We start from the raw sequence: 17860 nt of genomic DNA, 5'->3' as shown, positions 1-17860 counted from the left end.
GCACAGCGGGGACAGGGGGGCGCTGCCCGTGTCCCCCCATCCTGTTCAGGTCCTGTCTCCCCCCCACGCCCCCGGGTCCCACCCAGGAGGGGAAGCAGCATCTTATCTTATCTTATCTTATCTTATCTTATCTTATCTTATCTTATCTTATCTTATCTTATCCTATCCTATCCTATCCTATCCTATCCTATCCTATCCTATCCTATCCTATCCTATCCTATCTTATGTAGTCTAATCGCCCATCTCTACGAGAGATTTAAAGGGGTCGTCCACAAAGTCCATGACATCCGTGTTGGGCAGCGAGGCCTGGATGTTTTCAGCCCCTTGCTCCAGGAGGCTGCAGCTGGGGAGGAGATTCTCCGGTGTCTCCTCGTTCCAGGCAACCTCCAGGAAAGCCGCGGCCGTCAGGTTTTCATCCAAGCCCGGCGTGGTGAGGCCGGGCTCGGCGGGGATTTGCTGCTGCTCTTGCTCCCCTGCCGGGCACAGGGGCAACACTTCAGCCAGGGTGGAAGGTGGCAGCTCCAGGTTGTCGAGAGCGAGGAAATCTTGCTCCAGGGAGGGGCTGAGCAGAGCCTCCCAGTCAATGCTGCCCATCAGTGCGGTCAGCTCGTGCGGCTCCTCGGGGTCGCCCGGGGCATCGCTGGGCAGGCAAGAAGCCTCGGCCACCAGGGCTGTGGGGCAGGGCTCTGGGAACTGCTCCGGGAACTGTTCTGGGAACTGCTCTGGGACCTGCTCTGGGAACTGCTCCGGGACCTGCTCTGGGAACTGTTCTGGAAACTGCTCCGGGACCTGCTGCGGGAGCTGCTGCGGGAACTGCTCCGGGACCTGCTGCGGGAACTGCTCTGGGACCTGCTGCCCCTCCTCGTTCCCCATGGGATCGCTGTAGAGGTTGCTCCCAAACTCCTCGAACTCTTGGAGCGGCTGCTGCAGCTCCGCGCCCACCTCGAGGCTGCCATGGGCCGGGCTGGGCGCACGCTGAGCTGCTGGCTGGGCTCGCTTGCTGGAGGCTGGCGGGATTTGCTCTGGAAACGCCCCGCGGCCCTCGGAGCTGCTGCTCTTGGGCCACTTGGTGTATTGAGGGTGAAACTTCCAATAGGCGCCTCTGCCCGGCTCCCCCTTGTCCCAGGGAACTTTGACGAAGCGCTTGTTGACGCACAGGTTGTTCCGGATGGCGCTCTAGATGCAAAAGAGAACAAACCCCAGGGTTGAAGTCCTGCCAACAGCTCCTACCTGCCAGCTGGGATGAGCGCGGCAGAAGTAGCTGAAGTTGTCGCGGATCCACTTGCAGATGGCGGCCAGGGTGAGCTTGGACTTCCCGCTGGCTTCCATGGCCGTGCAGATGAGGGTGGCGTAGGAATAGGGCGGCCTGACGTGCGGGTTGGTTTTGTAGTCGACGTCCTCGGCGGGCGGAGGGGGCCTGGGCACGGTCTGGGGCAGGGACGCAGTCACCTCGCCTGCGCTGGAGGCGGAGGAGGAGGACGCGGCCGTGCTGGGAATGTCGAGGAAGTCGCAGAGCTCCTCGGAGGTCAGGGGAAAACCCGGGCTCTGGAAGTCCACCAGGCTCACCAGGTTCTCCCAGATGCTGCAGCGATCATTGGGATCCTCGGAGATGGGAGGCAGGCCGAGGTCGGCGCCCGTGAGATTGACCAGCCACAGCATGTTGGGCTCCTCGCGGCGCTGCTGCTGCTGCTGCTGCTCCTGGCTGGAGCTGGATTGCTCCTGAGCCTCGAGCACGGGGCTGGGGCTCGCCATGGCCTCGGCGCCAGGCAGGGCTCACGTGGAGGCAGAAAATGCACGGGGCAGATGCTGCAGGGAGAAGAGGCAGAGGGTTGAGGTTCAGCGAGAAGCAGCACCCGGACAGCGCCGGGTGTCCCCGGTGCCGCTGGGTGACACGCGTCCCCGGGGCGCTGGGCGCGGGAGCCGCAACGTCCGCCCCGGGGGGGAGCTTTAGCAGCCCCGAGCCTCGGGGAAATTCCCTCGAAGCCTCGCGACCCCGGGCCCCCCAAAGCCAACCCCGCCCAGTGCCCGGCGAGGTTTTGGCCGCAGAAAGAACGAAAGAAAATCAACATCCCCTCCCCGCCCTCAAACAACACGAATCCAGTCCTTCCCTCCCACCAAGCAAGGCGGTTTCTCACACCTGCCATGGGTCAGGACGGCACCTCAGAGTCCGACACCTCCACCCCACGAACCCTAAACCACTCGTCCATCCCCTCCCGCCCCATCCTATCCCATCCCCGCTCCCTTCGCTCTGCTGCTGTTCGTCATTCCCCCTGCCTCCGGTCCCCCAAACTAACCCGGAGCAGGGATCCACCCCAAGCGCGGCGTCCCTCGGAGCGACCCGGCGGCTTCAGCCTTGGGGAAATGCCGTGCGGGGGACGCGGCCTTGGCTCCGGCCTTGCAAAGCCGGGATGCCGGCGCTGCTTTTGGGCCAGGAGACCGAGAAACGGAGAGAGTCAGAGTGCGGCCGGAGCGCAGCAGCTGCCGCTGTGCGGGCTGGAGCGGCTCTGGGGCAACGGCAGCGCTGCCGAGCCTTGGGCTCGAGGGGGACGCTGCCACCAACGGGCATTTCCCCGCCCGGCTGCTGAACGGGCTCCTCTGGCGCCGTGCGGGGCTGAGCCCAGCCCCCGCCGCTTCCCGCAGCCCCTCGAGGGCAGCCCCCCGAGCTTCACAACTCCATTTCCGGCCATGTAGGCATGGTTTATTGACGCCGTGGGGGGAGCTTGATGCTGATTGGGCCGTAGGGGTGGGGCTGCTCCACTTGCAGCCAATGAGCGGCACCGAGGTCTGGGGGAAAGGGGGCGGGGCTTCAGTGGGCAGAATGTAAGTGGGAAGTGAAGTGGGAGGAGCATAAAGGGGTGGGGTTATAGCAGGGATAATGAAAGTGGGCAGGGCTTGTGTGACCGGGGCTTAAAGTGGAAATAGGCGAGGCTTAAAGGTAAAGGGGTGGGGCTTAAATGGGTGTGGCCAAACGGGAGTGGGCGTAAAATCGGGTTGAGGAAAGTGGGCGGGGCTTCGGTGGGGGGGTTTGAATGACAAGTGGGCGTGGCGTAAAGTGGGTGGGGGATAATGTGGAGGGAAATGAAGAGGTGGGGCTTAAAGCATGGTTGAAGGGGAAGTGGGCGTGGTTTAGGAGAAAGGGGCGTGGCCAAAGCCCACTCAAGCTCGGCCACCGGGGGCGTGGCCATCCCGGCTGAGGATGGCGCCAAGCTCCGCCCCTTCCGGGGGCTGGGCGTGGTCAAGGAGCAGCCTGGGAGGGGGAGGAGGAGAAATTTGGGGAAAAATTCCCAAAATTCCCCGAAAAATTGCGAAAGTTCCCAAAAAATTCCCCCCAAAATTAAAACATTGTAATTAAAAGATCAGGAAAATCAGGCAAAGTTTGGAGAAATTTTGGCCAAAATTTGGGAAAAATTTAATTCAAATTTCATTAAATTTCAATAATTTGTTTTTTAAAATTCGTTAAAAATTGATCCAAAGTTCTGACTCAAAAAATCGCGAAAACTTTCTCCAAAAACACCAGAACTGAACTTGACCAAAATCATCCCGAAAAAGTTTAACAAAACATTCCCTAAAATATTCCAGGAAAATCAGGAAAAAATTCCCGAACTTTTCCCCGAGTTTTCCCAAAGTTTTGATGGTTTTGGGATGAATTTTTGAAGAATTTTGATTCAATTTTTTTACCAAATTTCTACAAATTTTTTTCTTCACAATTTTTCCCCCAAATTTTCCCGATTTTTTCCCAAAATTTTGATGAATTTTGGACAAATTTTAAAACAATTTTGACAAAATTCCAACAAATTTTCACCGACCCCCCCAAAGGATCTCCAAAAAATCCCAAAATTCTCCCCCAAATCCCAAGAAACTTGGAACAATCCCCAAAAATCCCACAAATTTCCCCAAATTCCCAAATTTCGCCCTCAAAATTTCAGGATTTCACCTCGAGATGGAGCGTCGGTGGCTCCGGAACTTCCGGGACGACCTCGGGGGGCGGGGCCGGAAGGGGCGGGATGGTAATGAGGGAGAGAAGTCGTGACATCATCAGGACACGCCCCCTTGACATTCTCACCCTGAGCTCATTTTGTGTTTAAACGCTGTCATGTCCTTTTTAAACCACGCCCACGTCCACTTTTCACGCCGCCAACTTCCTGTTGAAGCTCCTCCCACTCATTAGGGACAATTAAAATTGCCAGAATCTCAATGTCCGGATTTCTCCGCCCACTTCCAGTTCAAAGCCCCACCCATTTCCTGTTTACACGCACACACTTCCGGTTTAAGCTCCACCCGCTGTTGGCCGCCACGTTGGGTTTTTCACCGTTTTATTTTATACATTCTCTCCAGAATTTCTCAATAATTTTACGATTCCTTTGGGAATTTCGCCCCATCTTTGGTCTTGGCCTCGCCCCCGAGTCTCGTTTGGGGCTCTGGCTCCTCCCACTTCCGTTTTAGGCCCCGCCTCTACGTGGGCTCCTCCTCCAGCGGCTCCAGCGAAAGCTCTGAGGAGGGGGAGAGGCAGAATTAGCGAAAAATTCCCAAAAAATCCCAAAATTTCCCCAAAATTTTCTCAAAATCCCTCAAATTTCCAGACATTTTCCTGATTTTCCTGAAATCCCCCAAAATTTTCCCCCAAAATCCGCAAAAAACCCCCAAATCACCAAATTGCACCAAATTCCCAAAAATCTCCCAAAATCCATAAAAATTCTCCAAAATTTCCCCCAAATCCTCCAAATTTCCCCGGAAATTCCCGATTTTCCTGAAAATTTCCCAAAATCCCTCAAAATTGTTCCAAAATTTCCCCAAAATTCCCGAAATTTTCCCCAAAATCTCCAAAATTTCCCCAAAATGTCCCAATTCCCAAAAATTCCTCAAATAATCTCCCCAAATCTATTAAAATTCCCCCAAATCTTCCAAATTTCCCCAAAAATCCCCAATTTTCCCTAAAATTTCCCCAAATTACCTAAAACCACCAAAATTCCCCCAAATTATCCCAAAATTCCCCAAATTTTCCCCAAAATTCCTGATTTTTCCCCAAATTTTTCCCTAAATTTTCTCAATTTTGGACCCAAATTTTCCCAAATTTTCTGAAATTTTTCCCAAATTTCACCAGTTTTGACCCAAGTTTCCCAAATTTCCACCAAAACTTCCCAAAAGCTCCCAAAATCCTTTAAAATTTCCCATGTCCCCCCAAATTTCCCAAATTTCCACCAAAATTTCCAGAATTTTTCAGAAATTTCCTAGTTTTTGGCCCAAATTTTTCAAAATTTACAATTTTCCCCCAAAATTTCTCCAAATTTCTCCATTTTTACCCCAATTTTTCCCAAAATTACCCCAAATCCTCTAAAATTTCCCATGTCCCTCCGAAATTTCCCAAATTTCCACCCAAATTTCTCCAATTTCCCCATTTTTTACCCAAATCTGAGGGATTTCCCCCCATTTCCTCACGTAGGGGGAGGGGCAGCTCCAGCTCCGGCGCCTCCTCTGCGGCAGGAGGGGAGGGGAGAGAAAAAGTCACAGAAATCGTCAAAATTGACCCAAAATTGACCCAAAATGAACCAAAATGTACCAAAAATGATGAAAAGACACAAAGTGGTTCAAAATTGACCCAAAATGGCCGAAAAATGACCCAAAAATATTCAAAAATGAGTCAAAATTGTCCAAAATTGACCCAAAAGGAGCCAAAACCACCCAAAATGATAAAAAGATCAAAAATGTCAAAAATGTCCAAAATTTGGCCCAAAAGGAGCTAAAAATAAGCCAAAAAAAAAAGATAAAAAAATTGACCAAAATTGACCCAAAAAAATGAGGAAAAAAAAGTGAAATGCAATAGGCGAGCAGGGGCCGGCAGCCAGCACGGAGGGGCAGAACCCCGCAGCACCGCTCGGAGCCCCTGCCTACAGCAAGAGGCACTCGAGGGCAACAAGAAGAGTCTTGGTGGGGGCCAGAACAGTCTGCAGACAGTCCAGCTGCTTCTAGCCGAGTGTTCACACCCCTAAGTCACCCAGATGTCTGATCAATTATCCTTCTCTGTGCTGCCAAATTCAGGTCCCTTGTTTTGTGTACAACGCAAACAGTACCTGCAGTAAGACGGATTCTCCCCACACTCCCCTTTTTGATTAAAGTAGCTAAAGCATTGCTATTGTAAATGTACATTGACTCTTTTGTACATGGCAATAGGAAGTTCAAGTATTTAATAAAAACCTGAAGTATGTATTTACACGGTGATCTGATCAATTGATTTTGGTCAAAAGGTGATAGATACAGAAACTACACATTTACTGCTGGAATAAAGATATTTCAGATCCTGTACATTACTTATCCTGGAATTCAAATGTGAACATGATGTTGTGACTAAACCAAACCTTGTCACTCTTCCCCCATCACCCTCTCAGCCACTGAAGGACTAAGCAACAGTTTTCAGTTACTTTGACCAATTCTTCACGACAGTAAAATCAAGGAGTCGCACAGATTTCTGTGCCACTTTCACAACAATAGATTAGAATCCCATTTAGATCTATTTCTTATTTCTTACCAATATTGTCACTAGTTAGTCTAGTCACAGCTAATGAGAAAGTTTCATTAGCTTCCAGCTGTCTTTGAAAACAGATGTAATCATCATGTGTGCATATACTTACATAGATTTACAATGGGCAGCTTAAATTCCTTCAATGCTGTTAGTGATGCAGAAGCCCAGAGAACTTTATTAACCAATTATCTGGTATCAAACTTCTTTTGATCCGCATGTCTAAGGATCAAGGGTTTACAAGATTTGCTGAACTGACATTGGTTTCAACTAAATGAACTCAAGAACTGAATCAGAACACTTTCAAATTCTCCTTAGTTTTACTGTTGTTTCACTCCTCTGGAATAAAGAAATTGACCAGTTGAATGTTAATCTAAAGCAAAAAATATGCAATATTATGGCCACCACTTAAAACCCAAACTTTTGTAATAAAGCATTATTCCATGCACATGTCAAAAATGCTTAATCAACCCAAAGATCAGAAATAATATGCAAGAAAGGAAATAAACATCTGAAAGCCTTTAAAGCTCAGTAACACTGGATATGTTCAATAGCAACTAAGACATAATTGGCTTTATTTTTTTTTCAAGCTCCATCATTAAGAGACTGATTAATTACACAGTGCAGAAATTAAAATCTCATGGCAACTCACTCCAAACAGTCTGCACTGCAAAGCATCTGTAATTCAAATAGAAGTTTCAGATAAATGTAGTGTGCAGTGAATTCCAGCAGTACCTCAGGCTCTGGGGTACTGGGTAGACGGAACCACACAGATGCCAAACCCTGCTGATCTCTCACACAAGTGAGCCTATGTGGCCAAAGGCTTCTTTTGCAAAAACCCAGATGCTTGTGCTGGCAGGCAGAATGCAAAACACAGTGGTCTGTAGCACCTGCCTCTTCTGCATCTTCACATTGGTTAGTCCCCAGAAGTTTTAGTTATGTCTGCTTTATTCTCTGTTCCAGTTCATGCTTGTGTTTAATAAGCCGTTCTATTTCTGTTCCTAAAGTTTGCAGGTTTTCCTTCGTGGGAGGGGAAAAAATGATAAGATAAGTTATACAGGGAAATTAATCCATCAGCACAAAATACACTAATAAGTCAAAATTAGTGTTTATGTCAGCAGGTTGATACTTTCAAGTATCCAGAACAAATGCAAATTATCAGAGTCAGAAAAAAACCAAACTCATTTCAATAAAAAACTCAAAGCTCTTGGCAAGTCCTTTTTTGCAGTTACCAGTACTCCACAGGATGCCCAGAAGGTAGAATGCTAGTTCCCCTAAGCATTTAAGGGAAATGATGATTACAGGAAGAGATCTCCAGCTTGTGCACAACCCTGCAGCCCAGCTGGCAGCCTGCACACCATTTTCCAGCCTGCCAGCTCTCCGTGGCAGCAGAGGTGCTGCCCCAGCAGCTCAGGAGGGCCAGGCAGGCAGAGCCCATGCTCCTGGTTCCACATGCCCAGGGGAGAGCATGGAGAGACCCTGCCCTGCTGAAGGCACAGGCACTCCAGGTCTTATCTCAAGCAGCAGCCCATTAGTGCAGCATACTCTGAGGGTACCAAACTGGAGGAACATGGCATCATGTCACGTAACTCCCCGGTTAACCTCAATGCTATCAGTGGCACCAAATCACAATGAGCTGACTTCTGAAAAGCCTTTCACAGCATGCAGTGAAGGAAGCATCTAAGAACCACAAGAATGTGCACAAGAACTGGCACAGCTACTCACTTTCAATGTAATATTCTTCAGGAATGTATCTTCTAACACAGCCTGAAGCTTCCTGTTTATCTCTAAGGAGAGTTCCAAGGTGAGCCCACTGTCTGCAGGGTGAGATGTATACAGAGATGCCATAATCCCACCACGCCTGCTCAAGTGAACTTTGTTGAAGTCAGAGGCCTCTGATGAGAGGGTTCCAGCCTCTTCCCTCAAAATATAGCTCTGAATAATTCTGGAGGATAAAAAAATAAAAAAACCAACATCATAGCATTGCAAGGCAGAGAAGAGTCTGATGCTGAAATAACTTTAGATTCCTGACATGAGTAATTTTACTTTCAAGCAGTACTGTATTACCAAAAAAAAGCAGTAAAAGTTTACTCCTGCAATTTCTATGCCAGAGGAAAACCTGGGATACCAGTAGTGATACAGGAAATGCTGGCAAATCAAGAGACTACAATGTGCAGCATTTACTTATTTAAAAGTATTCTGAAAAGATACTGGGACAAGAAAGATCTTTCTGGTAAAAAGTCTACTTTTCTTTGCTGAAGGACTCCAGACACGGAATCTTAAGCTTTCTACACATGAGAAAAAAATTACAAAGTCACTTCTCAAGAGTTTAGGAGGGGCTGGTTCAGCTCAGCCTTGCTGATAAAGCAATTTGGGTTTTCCCTCATCAATCTGTTTCATTAACTACAAATGCAGAATTGGAGAAGTTGTTGGATATTTTTGCGTTTTTCTGCAGCTGGCGGCAGGAGACTTTGCTCAGACCGGGGGTTGGGGCTGTCCAGCCTGGAGAAGAGAAAGACCTGGGGAGATTTCACTGGGGCCTTCCAAGACCACAAGGGAGCCTGAAAGAGCTGCAGAGGGACCTTGGACAAGGACCTGGAGTGCCAGGACAAGGGGGAATGGCTTTAAACTACAGGAGGAGAGATTTAGATGGGATCTTGGGAAGGAATTCCTCCCTGGGAGGGTGGGGAGGGCTGGGCTGGAATTCCCAGAGCAGCTGTGGCTGCCCCTGGATCCCTGGGAGTGTCCAAGGCCAGGTTGGAGCCCCTGGGACAGTGGGAGGTGTCCCTGCCCGTGGCAGAGTGGCGCTTGAAGGTCCTTCCACCCCAAATTCCATGATTCCAACCCAAAGATAACCTGGATTGGAGGCAGCAGTGCCTGGGGGCTAAAGCACCTTCCCAGCTGTTATCAGAACAGGAGTTGCAGACATTTTATCCCTGGGTTTTCTTCATTGTCCCTCAGCTGGGAGGTGATGGGAACGACCAGCAGGAGCTTCCCCAGGCCCTGGGAGTGGGACACTGGGAAGGGGACACTGGGAGTGGGACACTTTGGGAACGGGATACTTTGGGAGTGAGACACTGGGAATGGGACACTGGGAGTAGGAGACTGGGAATGGGACTCTTTGGGATACTGTGGGAATGGGACACTTTGGGAATGAGACACTGGGAATGGGACATTTTGGGACAGTTTGGGAAGGGGACTCTTTGGGAGTGGGACGCTTTGGGAGTGGCACTTTTACAACCACTATTGGCTTTGTGGTTTATCCTGAGACAACAGACCCAACCATAAATTGTCACTTCAGGGCCAGCATTTAGTGCCAGCTCAGGGAAATGCAGGGTGGTTGGGGCAGGTATTAAACACCCCCAATAAATCCTGGAGGAGGATCCCAGGGTAACCATGCCTGCTTGCCAAATCTGTTTGCAGAGCGCACAAAAGCAATGAGGAAAACATTGCAACAGCACAAAGGTTTTCTCACAGCTCCACCACAGGCTTCTGCCTCAGCAAAGCTGATTGTTGGTGCTTTTCTTCCAGCCCCAAACTGGGATTGAGCCAGGCCCTGCATCCATTGGGACTGGGATGCTGTGGCTGTAGGATAAACCCCCAGCCAAGCCCCGCAGGGAGCCATTTATCCTGTTTGGAGCCCGTTTATTTTTCCTCCTTCCCCTGAAGATGTGTGTGAGGAGCAGAGATTCAGCCAGGCCCTCTTCCCAGGCCCATGGGATGTGTGTTTCTTTCCCATTTCCTGGAAGCGCTCGGTGTTTGGGGAAGGTTGCTGGGCCACGAGGAGCTGCTGGACACCATCCACAGCCCCTCTCAGGCATTTTCTGCTGGGTGGGACTCCCTGAAAATCCCTTCAGCTTTGTAGGGAAAGCACTTTTCCTACGGGGCACACAGGGTGTGAGGCTGGCTCTGGGAAAGAAATATTCCCAGGGAAGAAAGGCTGGGAACGTGCTGACGGCAGCACTGCTCTTTCAGGTGTCACTGTAAGAAGCTTCTAAAAAGCTCCATTTCTGCTTGGTGGGCAGAAAGTGCAGGAAAAAGTGCTGGGAATGTCCACATGGACTTCAATTAGCATCAAGCAGCATCACAAGTGGTTTCGTCCAGGCAGGAGTCACAGTCACTGTGAGGTGATGAAAACGGAGATGGGATCTGCTTGAGGCGGATGGTGCAGCGGCTGCGCACCTGCGACGTGTATCCCTCAGGGTACCTATTTCTTTAGAACACTATGAAGACTAGAGGGAATTGAAAGTCCACTGCAGTTTAGGTTGTTCTTCACGAGATTGTTCAAGTCGAGCACAGCCATTCTGTTCAGCAGACACACGGGCAGGGGCTTCTTGGAGCGCTGCTCTGGCACCCATTCTTTGGAGGAGGGGATTGCAGGAAAGAAGAAAAGAAGCTCATCAACTACTGAAGAAGAAGAGTCACTGACAGGAAGCAGTGGGTTAAGAAATGTGAGGGGGAAAAAGGCAGAAAACATGAGGTGACAAGTGTGAGAAATGGGAGTGGAAAAAGGAGGGAAGTGTGAGGGAAAAAAGGGAAGGAAACCTGAGTGGGAAAGGCTGAGAAAACTGAGGGGAAAATGGTGAAGACGTGAGTGAAAGTAGGAGAGGAAGGTGAGAGGAGGAAAAGGCAGGAAATATGATGGGAAAATTCTAAGAAACATGATCAGGGAAGGCTGAAAAACATAGAGGAAAAAATGGAGGGAAATGTGAGGGGAAGAGAGGGAGAAAATTACTGGCAGAGAGAGAGAAACAGGCAGAAAATGTGAGTGGAACATTGTGAGAATCCTGAGGGGAAAAGAGGGAGAAACCAGAGGGCAGAAAAAGGCAGAAAACATTAGGGGGAAAAAAGGGTGGGAAGTTGGATGGGAAAAGTGGCAGAAAACAGGAGTGAAAAAAGGGCAGAAAATGCTAGAGGAAAAGTAGAAGCAACATGAATGGGAAAGAATGATAAACGTGAGGGGGAAAGTGGGAGAAATGTAAGAGGGAAAGCCTGGGAAACATGAGGGCAAAAGTGAGAAACATGAGGAGACAACTTGGAGAAAAATGACTGAGGAAAGGAGAAAAGCATGAGGGGAGAAAAGGGCAGGATAAGTGAGGGGAAAATTGTGAGAATCGTGAGAGAACAAAAAAGCAAGAAAAAGCGGGAAGTTGGGGAAATGTGAGAGGCAAAGTGTGAGGAAAGGGAGCTGAAAAGGGTGCAGAAAATAAGTAAAACTTGGGAGGCAAACATGAGAGGAAAACTGTGAGACTCGAGAGGGGGAAGGGGTGGAAATGTGAGAGGGAAAAGAACAGGAAACGTGAAGGGAGAAAAGGAGAGAAGGCAGGATTGGCATGACAGCTGAAATGATTCCTAACACATTCCCCCATGCATTTGCCCATTTATTGCACTAGCCCAGGGCTTCTCTGTATGTCCGTCTCCCCCTGTGCCTTGATTCCTGTTTGGAAGCAGTAGAAGTGCAGGATGTGCCCACCAGCAGGAGCTGCTCCAAGCTGGGAAGGGGCCAGGTGGTGCTGATTTCCAGAGGCTTCTGTGTCCCAGGTGAGGCCAGGGCAGGAGTGGGTTGAAAGGTGCTGCTGCTGCTCCTCTGTGCCAGAGAGCCCTGGCCGGGCAGGGCACGGCGCCCACTGCACTGCGGGCTCTTTCTCCTGCCACAGCTGGGCACACCTGGCAACAAATCATGACGACTTGTGGGGAAACCAAGGGCTTTGTGGAGGCTGCCTTGCTCTGCACACACCCGGGCCACCTGCAGCACAGAGCTTTGGCCCCCAGAAAGGCAAACCCGAGGGGAACAGCTGGAAAAGGTTTCATTTTCACCTGTCGAAAGATGACTTTATTTCAGTGCTGGGTGCGTGGGGAATCACTTTCCTAACACGTGCTCAGCCAGAAATCCCACCTACTCATTAATAACCATGGAAATAAGACCGACTCATTACTGTGCTGAAACTCACAGGCTAAACATTCCCTCAAATTAGTTGACATATTTAAATCACTTCTCAGAAGTTACTGGCAGGAGAGTAGGGCTCTCTTGAGAGTCTCGGCTGGTCATTTGGGGAACATCCCATTCCTGCAATTCTCCTCTGATGCTCAAGAGCCTCCTACAACCACTCTTTTCCCCTTGAATGCATTCCAGCTACATTCTTAGGAAGACTACTCTATTCTCAAGGCTAAGGTAGTCACTTGCACACATCAATCACTGCTCTGGAGGAATAGAGGGCTCAACAGTCTGTTAATGCAAAGGGAATTCACAATTTGTTACAGTTCAATATTTTCTCAAAACCTGCCTTCTCTGGGCATTGCTCACAAGCATTTCTTTAATTCACCTTGAAAATGTTTTTGCTGACTGAAGCCACATTGTGTCTTTCCTTCAGCAATTCAGAAGAAAAACACAAACTGCCTGCTGAAACCCTTCTGCTCCCTTCCAAATCAGTTCACTGCTCAAGCACGAGCCACAGGCTCCTGCCCGATTCCCTCTGTGAGATAGGAGGTAATATTTTGCTGCAGCTGCAGGGTTATGAGAAGAAAGAACGAAAGCTGTTGGTTCTTGGGGTTGTTATTTAGGGTTTGGGTTTGTTCTAGTTGATTTGTTGGGTGTTGCTGTGAGCTGGGAGAGGGGCCAGCGTGAAGACCAAACCAAAAGAGAAGTAGGAGAAGAGGGGAGGGGACAGAAAAGGAGGCGGTGGGGACAGAATACAAGTTTCCTATTTCCCGGCCAAAGGGAAAGGGGACACGGTTCGCCCTGGGCTGGGAAAGGCAATAAAAAGCAGCATTTTCTGTGTGTGTGTTGTGTGTGTGTTTGGCTCTTGGGAGAGGGAGATAGACACCCAGCTCAGGTGAATCCATCCTAAAAAACAGTTCTCTTTGTCTTTGATGACGTTGTCACCCCATTAAATTTCATCTGAGAGTTGGCTCCTCTCTAACACCCCTCTATCTCCCAGCAGCTCAGGGCTGCATTGCACAGTGCTTGCTGTGTGCCAGAGAGCTCAAAGCAGGCTGGCCTGGCGCCCCGGAATATTTCTGCAGAACACTCTGCATTTCACTCTTTTGCTCTGGCTCAGTGCACAACTCCAGCACTGCAGGCGCTTCCTCCCAGAGCCGTGTGAGGCCCCGGCTCCTGCAGATGTGAGCTGACAAGCTGTCCCTGCCTGCCGCTGGCCTCGCTTCCCCCGGCAGAAGCGCCGTGCCTGAAGGAGGCTGCCCTGTGCCGGAGCCTGCGGAGCAGCCCGGCTCCCTCCCCTGTGCCCAGAGCGCTGCACACACTGCTCACCTTGGCCAGGAGTTAGAGGGCAGCCGGCACAAGGGTGGCAATCCTCAGCCAGGCCTGCAGCCCTCGCCTGTGGTTTGCCTTTCTCTGCTCCTGTGCACGCTCCGGACGGCCGATGCCACCGGTCTGTGCTGTGCCCAGCACGGCCACGCTTCCCCTCGGGAGAGCCTTCCCCACTTTCCAACTGTACCAAAGAAGCCATCAATGTCACTCTCCACCTCTAAGAAAAAACTGACACTTCAGAAGAAAATGTTGAGCTTTCTCAGAGGCTCAGAAGGAGGGGAATCTTTGAAAGGAGTTGAGGTTTCACAAACTTTATTTCCAATCCTATGCTACTATCCTACTCCACTGTCCTAGCTGCAATCCTACTCTACAGTCCTATTCTACAATCCTTCTCTATACTGGTGTTGGAGAAAACAGTTGTCTGATTCCTGTCTCCTCCTTCCACTCTTTCACTGAAGTGATCAGTGGCACCAGGCTGGACACAGGCTTGGCTGACGTTACAAATGGATGCTGCACAAAGAAAAAAAAAAAAACAAGAATGAACCATTACTTTGCAAGCTAAGAGCCTCAAAGGCAGGGCAATATTTTTCAAAGGAAAAGGAGATTGAATCAGAGTACGTCTAAGGAGCAACAGTGGGGCCACATTGGCACAGCTTGCTGCAAGAGCTGCTATGTGCCCCAGGCCTGGAAATATCTCCGGTCTGAGCATCCTGATCTCTTGAAAGAGGTCCCTGGTCATATTGCAGGGCACTTGGAGCAGATGACCCTTACAGGCCCTTGCCAGCCCAGCCCAGTCTAGGATTCCTGACTGTTCTCATTTGAACAGCACCAAGAGTGGAGGTGAGGAGGAGGAGGCTCCCCTGATGCCTTGCACTTCAGTGCAGGAGGAGCCCGTCCCTGGGACACTGTTTCCCCTGCAGCCCCTTGGCATTTTACCTGCAGCAGCTCCTTGGCAGACCAGCGCCGCTCCTCGTCTCTCTGCAGGCAGCAGCTCAGGAAGTCACACAGCAAAGGGGAGCGGAGCTTGGCCTGCTGCAGCTTTGGGATCCCTTTGGTGGCTTTCAGGAGTTGAGCCTGAAGAGAAAGGAAACACGAGTTTCTCACCCGCTTCTTTCACGTCTGGAACAGCTCTCCCAGATCCCATTGTTTCAGGTGCACTCTGCAGTGGCACTTTCTGCCGTGGCACAGAGGCAGAGATGACTTTCCTGACCAACAAAACACCCAAAGCCCGATGCAGCCACAGCTTTCCCAGCATCCAGCAGCTTTTGCCTTGGCAGTTGATTTCATTGACTGGCCTTGTTAGTGGAAACAATAGCAGCAAAAGCAGGTTTCCTTCTCTGAGGGTTCACCTGAGCAGCTTGACAGGCTATTTGGAAGAGGGACTTTGCTCTACTAACTCACTCTACTATTTCCAAAGATAATTACATGAAAAGCATCTCTGCAGCTCTTGTTGGTCCCTTAAGCACAGCTGCCATCAAACCAAAGTCATCAAGCTTTTTCCTTGGTTCTTGAAAACAATGGGAATTGCAAGCAAAGAAAGGAAATCCCTCAGTTATTCCTCAGGTAAGGAAACAAACATTTGGAATCTCATCTTCCACACAGACACATGAAGATGCATGCACAAATGTCTTGGGACGAAAATGCCTCTTTGGGCACACAGGAAACACCTGCACCTCCGTCTCTCATCAGACTGCAAATTTCAGCTTCCCTTAGGCAGCAAAAGGAAAATTTTGGTGGTCAAAGCAGAAGAGGGAGAAACGCCATCCATGTGGTAGCCCTCTGCTCATTTGGACACTCAAGTCAATGCATTAATGGCATGGCCATCCTAGAAAGTGCCTGGAAACAAAGGGGTGGGTTTGGCCGGCTCTCCACATGGCCAGGCTTCATCTTAGTGACATGGAGGTGACGGCTTGGGTTAGGAAAGAAAGACGGTCACTGAGTGTTTCAGCAGCACCGCACAAGAAGCACAAGAGACTCTGTGGCCTTCACACCCTCTTGTTAAGGTTTCAGGCAAATTTCCTTGTGAGAAGAATGGGGGTGCACTTCTTCTCTCCAAACCACTGTTTTATAAACATCCTCGTGTTTGGGTTACTTTCCTTCATTTCAGGAAAGATAACACCACTTCTAAGATGCTTGTTTGCTGCTATTAGGGCTGTCTACAAAGCCAAAAGAGCTGGAACGACTTCTAAGCCAAAGCCCAGTGTTGCCTGAGAAGGGAGATTGTTTGCCTGGGCTAAGGCTTGAGTTCCCCCATGGATGCAACCAAAACCCCAGCAGATGCTGATGTGCTGCCGGGACATTTTCAGAAAGGGACTGTGGTGGAAGTAGTTCCAGCGGATGGCAATGGCATTTTGTCCAGTGGCACACACAAAGTGGGATGGGGGAGAAAGACAGCGGGATCAGAGAGTATTTACACCTTACCATGGCAGAATTTTCCTCCCAGTCAGGAGCTTCTCCTTCCACCATTTCAATGACCACGATTCCCAAAGACCATATGTCCACTTTGGGGCCATAGGGTTCACCGTTCACTTCAGGTGCCATCCACTGAAGAGTCCCGACCACCGATCTCCGTCTACTCTGCTCAGGGGTGAGTTGAGCAGAGAGGCCAAAATCAGCTGGGGAGAGAGCAAAAGACCGTTTTTATTTGAATCCTGTGCAATTAGGAAAGCACGCAAAAGAATTTCCCGGTAGAAGTTTGAGAATGTGCTCTTGAATCTCCTGGACAACTGTCCCTGCTCTGTTTCCTCAGGACTTTAGCCAAGGAAATATGGTGCTGGCTGCTTCAGAAATCCCCACATTTTTTACACTGCCTCCAGCAGGGGCTTTTCAAACTTTAGACATGTAGCTCCCTCCCTCTGGAAGGGACACGCACAGAGCAATGCCACTGTGGACTGCTCGAGCCTTGCCATAGGTCTGTGCACGTTGCCACCGCGTGGTCAGCTCACAACAGGCTCCCTGCACTGCCACCAGCGCCATTTTGGGGGGGCTGGCACTCACTCAAAAGCAGCCCCACAGCCCACATATCCCTGGAACGCTGCACCTGCCCAAGAATATACTGACCCAGCTTGACAGAGCCATCCGTTTTGAGAAGGATGTTGAGGCTTTTCAAATCTCTGTGCATCACATGGTTGGCGTGGAGAAAATGCAGTCCTTGCAGGCACTGAGAGAGAAACCAGAAACAGGAGGGCAAATATCAGTGATGTGATTTCATCACACAAGAAAGGAAACAGCTCTCCAAGATTCCCTCTCCAGGGGAATGAGGAGTAATGGCAGAACACAGTGCCACTGAGGGGAAGAGCTCGCTGCTCCAACACAGGCAGAGCAGCACCTTTCTAAAGAAAGGCATGTCAGCTTGCCAAAGAGCAACAGCAACTGCTGGTGTAGACTCTGCCCTGCAAACCAGCCAGGATGACTGCTGCTGCAGTGGATGTGCTCAGAAGCACACAGCACTCTGGCTGCACTGCTAACCTTTCCAGCTGAGGACTCAGAGAAATGAGTCTCTCTTTCTTCTTTGCTGTTCCTTTCAAATGCTCCCACCATCACCACCTTTGCTTTTACAGGCAAGGAATGCAGTGCCAACAGACCAAAGTTTAGAGAGGCAAGATGGAGAAGAGAAAATACAAGAGCCAGAGTGAGAATGCAACAGCAGGAGACAAGAGGACAAGAACAGAGTCCAGTGAGTGCAGGGGCACTGGCAGGCAGTTCATTTGAGAGGCTCTTGCTTGCCCACAGCATATCAGCCACACAGAAACAAAGCCTGGCTCATGGAATCGCTCCTGTTCTGAGCCCCTTTCCCAGACAATCCTGCCCAAGCTCTGGGAAGCACAGCTGGGATCCCCGACTGACCTCCCGACTGATGATGGCAATCTCATCTTCTGTCAGGCGAGTCTTTTGGATTGTGTCGTAAAGACTGCCTCCATCCATGTACTCCATCACCAGCCACAGTTCTTCATGCACAAGGTAGCTGAAAGAAGGGAACAAGGCCATGCAGATGAACATGCATTCGTTGGCTCCTTTGCTTGATTCTTGTTTCCGGGTTGCTTTGTGACAAGGACAGAATTAAAAGAATTAAAGACATT

General features: G+C 50.0%; 1 long non-coding RNA gene and 1 pseudogene across 1 annotated transcript; both read right to left on the bottom strand.

Moving 5' to 3' along the window:
* Positions 1–231: 231 nt before the first annotated feature.
* Positions 232–2687, bottom strand: LOC136303607 (forkhead box protein J1-like; annotated as a pseudogene).
* Positions 2688–6436: 3749 nt separating this feature from the next.
* LOC136303613 (uncharacterized) lies at positions 6437–8713 on the bottom strand. The gene is made up of 3 exons (XR_010724263.1): positions 8582–8713; positions 8240–8459; positions 6437–7534 (listed from the first exon to the last, which is right to left on the bottom strand). It is a non-coding gene; the product is annotated as an uncharacterized lncRNA (long non-coding RNA).
* Positions 8714–17860: the final 9147 nt, after the last annotated feature.

The sequence above is a fragment of the Chamaea fasciata genome, unplaced genomic scaffold, assembly GCF_029207755.1.
Source record: "Chamaea fasciata isolate MVZ Bird 193981 ecotype frontalis unplaced genomic scaffold, bChaFas1.0.hap1 SCAF_39, whole genome shotgun sequence".
NCBI classification, from domain to species: Eukaryota; Metazoa; Chordata; class Aves; order Passeriformes; family Sylviidae; genus Chamaea; species Chamaea fasciata.
Note: the sequence above shows the minus strand (reverse complement) of the source record. Positions and strands in the feature narration are given on the sequence as shown.